We start from the raw sequence: 8,676 nt of genomic DNA on the forward strand, positions 1-8,676 counted from the left end.
GTCGGGCTGAGAAATAGACCAAATGCCATTGGGAGAGAGAGAGAGAGAGAGAGAGAGAGAGAGAGAGAGAGAGAGTCAAACGGCTGAGTTTCGAGTCAGGCATACCCAAAATGGGTCACACACATGAACACACAAACACACACACAGAGGGAGGGAGGGAGGGAGGGGGAGAGAGAGAGAGAGAGGGAGAGAGAGAGAGAGAGAGAGAGAGAGAGAGCTTGGGCAGTCGGGCCGCTCATGTGAGTGCGGCGGGCCGGGATGGGATAATATATATATATATATATATATATAATTAAAATTTTAAATTATAGTCGAGCCAAGCCGAGCTCGAGCAAGCCAATCTTGAACTTGAGTTGCAAGCTTCGACCCAAGTTGAGTCAAGCTCCACTCCGCTTCAACTTGGCTCATTTGAGAACAAGCTAAGTCATGAGAGGCTTGGCTCACCTCAAGTCATCTTTCAAGTCAAGTCAAACCGAGCTAGATTGAGCCAAGTTGATCGAGCTTTTCAAGCTAGCTTAGCTCATGTACATCTCTACTTGCACTATATTTGTCGCGTAGTTGTCCTCTTTGTTCCATTCTCTGGTGTCCCTGAACCCTAAACCACAAGGTAACCTTAAATTTTCAGTCAAGGTTATCATGTGTTAAGGTTTAGGTTGTGATGTATTTAATATCTAGGTTAGCATATATTAAGAGTCTAGTTTATCATGCAATGTAAATAATGATATGTGTAGGGGTCAAAATTATCATCTTAACAACAATATATGCAAGAGTCGAGGTTATCATCTATAAAGGGTTGAGATTGTCAACCTGTTCAACAAGGGCCGAGGTTATCATCTACTAAGGGTCGAGGTTATTATGGACATAGATTGTCATCCACCCTTATTGAACAGTTTAGACTCAACCCTTAATAGATGATGACTTCGACTCTTAGTGGATGATAACCTCGACCCTTAATAGATGATAACATCGACCCTTAGCAGATGATAATCTCAACTATTATTGAAAATGTTGACAATCCCGACCCACCCTTAACAGATGCCAACATAGACCCTTAAAATATGTTAACTTTGACCCTTAACAAATCATAACCTTGACCCTTTATATTGTAAGCATAATAGCATAATACTAAACCATCAACCTTTTTATTGCATGTAGATTAATTATGGCTCTCCAGTGCCATATCTTGTTTATTCTTGTGGTCCCGGTGCCATATTTACAAATCTTGTCAAGCTTATTCTCTATGGCTAAGTGTAAAAGTACAATTAATGCTAGTAAAAAAGGTCGATAAGTAATAATTATTAAAACAGTTAGCTTACAGGCTAGAATTGCACAATAATATATAAAAGGTTGACACAAATGAGCAATTTTAGCAATAAGCATTGAGAAATTTCAACTGATGATTGGTTAGGTAATCCAAGTAGTTATCCACTCCCTATATATTTTAGGAAAAAGTGTCAATAAGCACATAAAAGGAAACAAGACTCAATTAAATGAAAGAAAGACAAATCAACATACTTCTCCACGGCCAACATTGAGAGTTTATTTTCGTTGTGGGCCACATATAACTTGTGATACAGTGAAGTTTCCATCTTCCAAAAGGAACCCGGGGCCACAAAAGTTATCAACGGATTGGATTTACCTTCTGATGGCCCCGTGATCATGAAGCTTCGTTCTACGCTTCGTCATAAAAATCGAGAAAAGCTTTGTTTGAAGTTTCTCCTGCACACAATATACCTTTGTACAGACGTGCAAGGAACCAAAATCGTGCATAATAATCTTTGTGGGGCCATCCATGTATGTATGTTTCTGATCCATACCGTGCATATGTTTTTACAATTTATTTTAGGCATAGTCTTAAAATTCAATCATATCCAAAATTTCTATGGCCCACCAAAATTTCAACAATAGCATGAGATTTACATTTTTTCCTGTCGGTTGGTCCACTTGATATTTAGATACACTTCAGTTCCTGCATTAAAATGATCTCATAAGATAGATGGACGGTGTGGATGAAAGACTTCAATCACAGTGGGCCCTACAAACTCACACGGAACTGAGTTACGCAGTACACTTGCAAAAAACCACCACGCCATCGTTACATCCTGGGCGTAGAGCTCCAAGCATGGGCGCATGGGTCACATGTGCCAGAGCACATCTTCAATCACTCTCTATATGCTATATATGTTATAATATCCTTCTAAGAACCGTATATGTGCCGCATATATTAATACTAAGGGGGTGTTTGATTTTTCAATTACTATTGTAAATACCTGAAAATGGATAATCATTATTTATGTAATTATAAGTATACTTCCCAATACGATAATGACTATATATACTCACTCTCTACTCCTGTGGTGGAGCAAGAAAAAATAAAAACCATGAGGTCCACCGTGATGTATGTGACTAATCCATGCCATCCATTCCTTCCAAGACCTCATTTTAAGACACGGTCCACAAAGTGAGGTAGATCAGAAGCTCAAGTAGACCACATCGTTGGAAATAGTGGGATTGAGACGCTTACCATTAGAAACCTTTTGGGGCCCCACAAGTTTTGGATCAAGCTGATATTTGTGTTTTCTCTTTATCCATGTCTTTGTTACTGTAACATCCTGAAATTTCACTGTTTTGAATTTCCAAAAAAAATCCATCAATTTTTATTTTTTATTTTATTTAACTAACCTAAATATTACTTAATAACCATTAGCACTCAATGTCAGTGTATACAGGGGTGGTACCAATAACAGGGGTGGTACCAATAAAGAGCCGCACCAGTCCGATTAATCATGTAACGTTCCGTCCAACCAGAATAGTGTACTGAGGCGTCCACGTAGGATTTGCCGCAGGACCGTTCGTTTAAACTACTCATGGTTTAGTGCTACAACTAAATTAAGTTAGGATTAACCCATTAGAGTAGACTAGTCGGGTTGTGATTGGGCCAAGTGTAGGCCGTCAAGCCAAATGGCCATTTACACTTGGCAGCAGCCCGCCGCGACATGGGAAGGACAAAAAATTATAAAAATTTAGGGGAGCATAGATCTCACTGGGCTTGGGGACCATCGGGGACCACAGACCTAGTGGACACCCAGAAGTGGAATCTGACACTTGCCAGATGCGCCCCATAAATGCCAGAATTGGAATCTGACACGGGTAAATAAAATCGAGATTTCAGGCATTTCAGTCGTCAGATTTCTTCCAAATTTACGGTAAAGGTCTAATGTATTTTTCTACGCCCGCCCACAAAATCTGGGTCCTGATCGTGGCACAATGACCATTGATCGCAAATCGGACCCATGTGACCAAACCCCATATCCGATCATCCCCAAATTTTGCATGGCCCTTCATCGGGCCATGAAGCACCTATCCTAAAAGTTTCATGGCCAGAGGGCCACCACAACTGCCCTGATTCTCCAAACAAGCTCTAGACCGCTCGTTGGTGGGTCACTAGTTCCAAAACTATAGAATAATGTTCATCTTATTGGGCTTGACGCCCATCGCGAGAATCAGACCTGGGTACTGCCCAGAACCGGTCAACTTGAGTCAAAGGACAAGTGCATGAGAAGTGCAAATACCCTAAAGGAATGAGTTGGAACTTAAGTGAATTGAGTCGTCCACTCTTATGCAAAGTTGAAGATTTCGGACCGTCGGTTTGCGACCAAACTTTACCCGTGGAGTAAGGATATTTCCCTACTCATATCCATATAGCCGCGGCCCCGATCGACCATCGGTGACCGTTGAACAGATTTCTAATCATATCTGTCGATCGACGCATCCAAATGGCGGGCCGATCGTATCCATACGTAGATCATCATTAAGGCTAACTATTTTGCGGTGTATATCGACTTGTACACCCCATAGTGGGCCCTAGAGTCTCATAGGTCTAGTATAGTAAAAACCCAACACTTGGGGCCATTGTCACCAAATCTGGTATTATAAAAGGGCCTCATTTGGGGCACCCTTCTCCCCATACGAATTTGCCCTAGAGAAGGAAGGAGAGAAGAGAGAAAAGGGAGAAGAGAAAGAAGAGAAAGGAGGAGAAAGAGAGAGGAAGAAGAAAGGAAAGGAGTATGTGGTAGGAGGTGGGGCCCAATGAAGCTCAACCTTGCAACTCTCTACCCATTCTCCAAGGAAACCTCCACCAAACCCACCCATGACAAGAAACCGGGGTAAGAATGGTATATTTCCCTTCAATAGAGCAACTTAGTGTAGATTTCTAGGCATTAATGTTGTCTTTCTTGATTTTGATCTAGGAAAGGTGGTTTTACCCAAATCCCCAAACCTTAAGATCTCAAAGAATGGAAATCTCCTCTTAAGGTGCGAACTATTATCCTTAGGTGACCTAGCACCATTTATAGTTGGAGTTTAATGATTTTGTTTGCTTGGTATGTTGTATGGAAGAATCTAGAGGAACCTAGGGATGACATATGGTTGGAATTGTATAAATTGCATGTTTATTTCCCTTTTCTGTAAATCTTGCCTCTTTCATGATCTAGTGTATGGATGATTACATGCTCATGTTTGGTTGATTTCTTCTTCTCATATGTGTTGCTTCATCTTGTGTATGATTCTTTTACTCTTATGTATTTGATCCCTTGAGGTGTAGGAAGTGCTTAACTTCCTCACCAACCCACACCACACACTTACACCTTATTCATGATATTAATAGTTTGCTTGCTAGAGAAATTTGAATTGTATGTTGGGCAACATGAGAATATGGTGTTGAATATGTTTGATGTTATATTGGTAGTTGGCATGTGATGAATCACTATTCCTACCCGTGAGTTGGTCAGAAACATGAGGAGAGCGAAGTTGGTTCCATTGGTAGGACCACCTTGAGGCTAAACTCATGGGTTTGGTTGAGTGCGTGTGGGCGGTAGTAGTTAGACTACATAGGTCGCTTGTACCCGATGCCGTTCCGCCACGTACTTGCCTAGGCTCGTGCGGTTTAGTCCACTGGCTGACCCACCTAATTTGTTAACCTTGTTTGCTCACATATGTATGGAAACTGGAACACCCCACCACCGTTGTAGCCCATCAATACCGGATGGAATATTGATCCACAGTTTCGTGAGCCGGGCATGGTGGAATGAGACACTATGTCCGAGCTGTCGGCCTACGCTGAGGTGACACGCCTCCCCGTAGTGACCGCGAGCGACCCCACATTCAGCACCCCCATATGCTTGAAGTCGGGGATGGGAAAAACCCGACGGGGTCAAGGATCGCGGGGTCTTGGCCTCATACATTGGGGGTTCTTGGCCTCGCAACTAGTTCAGGGCATTTGATATGTGGGGTGTATCAAATTTCCAAATCTGCTGGATGAATGGACTTAACTAAGAACTTGGTTAACATCATCATTGCATGACATTAGCTAGGTTGGCGACTTGGCAGTCGAGGTCGCACTGAGGGAGTGTTGGCATTGGCGATCGTTAGATGGTGTCGCACGAGGGAGTGTTGTGGCGAGGGCATACATCATATCATTCTGCATGCATGCGCATTAACAAGACTAGATAGATGTTTATGATTGATTGCTTTTCATTAAATTCTTATTATAATTGATGCTTGTTACAACTTAAGACTAATAGCACCCACTGAGTTGATCACTCACTCCCACTCTGGGACGGTGTTTTAAAACACCAACCAGACCCGTTCATAGATGCAGGTGATACAGACTTCGTGGAGCCTGGCGATGCGAGCCTTGAGGAGGAGGATAAGTTCTCTTACTTCCAGCTGATGAACGGGCCCTCATCGGACCTGTAGATGGCACGTTGGATCGCTGCGCAGAGGGTTCAGCTTTATTCTTGTTGGTCATGCCATTCTTTTTGTGATTTTGTTGGGCGTCACCTTGTGCGCCCGTTTATATTCTTTTGGTCATGTATATATAGGTATAGTTGATTTTCTTCCATTTCAGTAGACTTGTGTGGTTGTGCTTCTTGTTCCAGGAAATTCCAGAATGCGCATTTAGACTGGATTAATCGCATATTAATGAAAACCGATTATAAGTGACCCCGGAAACTTGGGAGTCGAGCGTATGCACGACCCTCGATTTTCAGGGCGTTCCAGTTACCTTATGAACATGTTAAATGATAAAGAAATATTAATGCGAGCCCTGAGAAGGAAACAACTCTTAACGGTGAACATCTTTTGGCTCACTGTTTCCTATTGTACAGTCCACTTGGGATTCGAATATGCCTCATATTTTGGCTCATGCCTTAAAACGTTATGGTAAAATGGATGGACAACGTGGATAAGTCACATATATCATGGCGGGGCCCACAATTTTAAGTCAGCCTTTTTGGGATCGATTTTTGAGGTAAAATTTCTTCCCCCTTTACTTGTCCTCGCAAACATTAGGAAATAATAATAGCTTATTTTCTTGAATTTAAAGGGAATTTAAAAAATCAAACACCTCTTAAGTTTTTAATTTTTATATATGACAGGTACTAAATAATCCAACAGAGGCATGAGCATGTGATTACTTGTCCCATAGGAATTATGTCATGTTTATATCTCTACCCAATATACATTTCTTAATCCAGATCATTGTCCTGTTGTGTCCCACCATGTGGATTGTCTCAATAGTTTCTTTCACAGAACAATCGGAATGCTTGTTTGTACCCTATTTCTAAATGTCTTTGAAATAGCCAACTAGCAAACGACATGTGCCATTGCATGGGTTGAGGGAGGAAGCGGTCAAGAGAAGAGGGATGGTTAGAGGCAAAAAGCCGTCAAAAGAAGATGAATGGTTAGAGGAACACGTGCCACGAAGAGATGAAACGACATAGAAGACCAAATGTAGCAATTATTCAGTCGTCGTAACTGTTAAAATAAAGAGAGAAGCATCTCAAAGTTACAACAAAGATATATAAATAACAAGAAGTTCAACAATTGTTGAAATTTGTGGGTTTTTTTAAAATTAAATATTCAAAAAAATTTAGAATTTTCGTTTTGCTGTCAAAACACTTTTGAAAATTTTAAATTGAAAAGTGCGGTGTGTGCTTTTGTCCCACATCGGAAGTGAAAAGAGGAAAATCATGGTTTATATGTGGATATGTGTGTAGTATTCTTACTTGGAGCTTTGAAGATTAAAATGCTCGGGTTACGTGTTGCAGTGCGTAGCACTGGAATGTGCGCACGGGGCTTGGGCTTGGTTGTAGCCGTGAGCGAGGGCGAGGGTGTAGATAGTGTAGCTGTAGTGGCACAAGTTGGCACACTTTGCATTATTGCAGAGTGGTCGCTCCCTCACGACCTTATGCGAATCGTCGCGAGACAGTACGAGTGGGCTAGTATGAGCCTAAGTGCGATGGGTTTAAAATGAGTTAGAGTTTTATAGGCGACTGAGAACGGTCGGATTATTAATCTGAAACGGCCAGCTATTTTTTAAAACGGCTAGTAGCCTTGAAAGCCACAACGGTCCGGAAACGGACGGGACATGATGGTCCAACGGTCAGACCTTCCGATTCGACAACCAGAAGCGGCTCAAATTAATGATCAACATTCAGAAACGCTTTTCAAACGTTCTGAACTATTGATGGCCACCTAGCAATGGTCCACTCCCTGGTGCCTATATAAACTAGATCATTCTGGTCCAAATCTCATCAATTGAAACACACATCTCTCCCCTTCTGTTAGATCCTCCAAATAGCATCTCCTTCATAGAATATTGTAAACACATCCACGATTCGATTCTGCTAGAAGATCTATTACGTTGAATTGTTTTTAAGTGGACCCTTCGTGATTGCTACACACCGGATCCAGATAGGTTTGTCTTATCCTGGAAGCAATTCGCCTATAACCCATCAGCAATTGATAAGGGGGCAAATTACGCTTTAAGGACAATATATATTTTATGTGATGCAACCTAATGAAATGAAATAATTAAACCTTATTTTATTTTTAATTTTTGGTATATCCAACACAATTTTCCAACACAACAAAGTAAGATATCTCATACCAATCCAACAAACTAGTCAAATTTATCTTATTTTCCTTATCATAACTTAACTTTATCCTAGGAGTAACAATAATGTTTAACTGTAATCCAAGTCTACAATCCTACATTGGATTTTTTTCGGTTCCAATACAATCAGTTCTACTTTCATAAAGGCATTTGCAGTTGGTCCCTGGTACCGATTGTGAGTATTTCCTTTGTGTTTGGTAGATCTTTGTGGACGCTGGATACTGGGTGGGGGAATCGACTCACTTTCCATGGGTTGCCTCTCTCGAGAGCTTTCTGGGATTATGAGGGTATTATGTTTGACCGGAATCGTCACTAACCAATTACTTTGAATCCACAGTCTAAGGAATAATATTAGTTCTCACACACAAAAGATGTAATGAATGTAATGGTGACAATGACCAATCAATCTGAATTTTAGATTGGCAGGATTCAATTATATCGGCAAGCCGTAGAGCATATGTTCGAATTGACTAAGTGTTGAGTATGATGTATGTGGAAATGTGATATGAAGAATGCTCAATGTTGTGTTGATGCTTATGACAAAACAACGACTAACTAGCTAGGTTTCTCGTGGGCAAGCTCCAATTATATCGGCAAGCTATAGAGCATACGCCAGCCAATTAAAGATAAGAAAATGATGAAATGTAATGCAGTGAAGATATATTCGAGGAGCAGGGGGTTGAGAATGGAATGAGTATGGCACAATGTTAATGCTCAGA

The sequence above is a fragment of the Magnolia sinica genome, chromosome 11 (assembly GCF_029962835.1).
Source record: "Magnolia sinica isolate HGM2019 chromosome 11, MsV1, whole genome shotgun sequence".
Taxonomy (NCBI): Eukaryota; Viridiplantae; Streptophyta; class Magnoliopsida; order Magnoliales; family Magnoliaceae; genus Magnolia; species Magnolia sinica.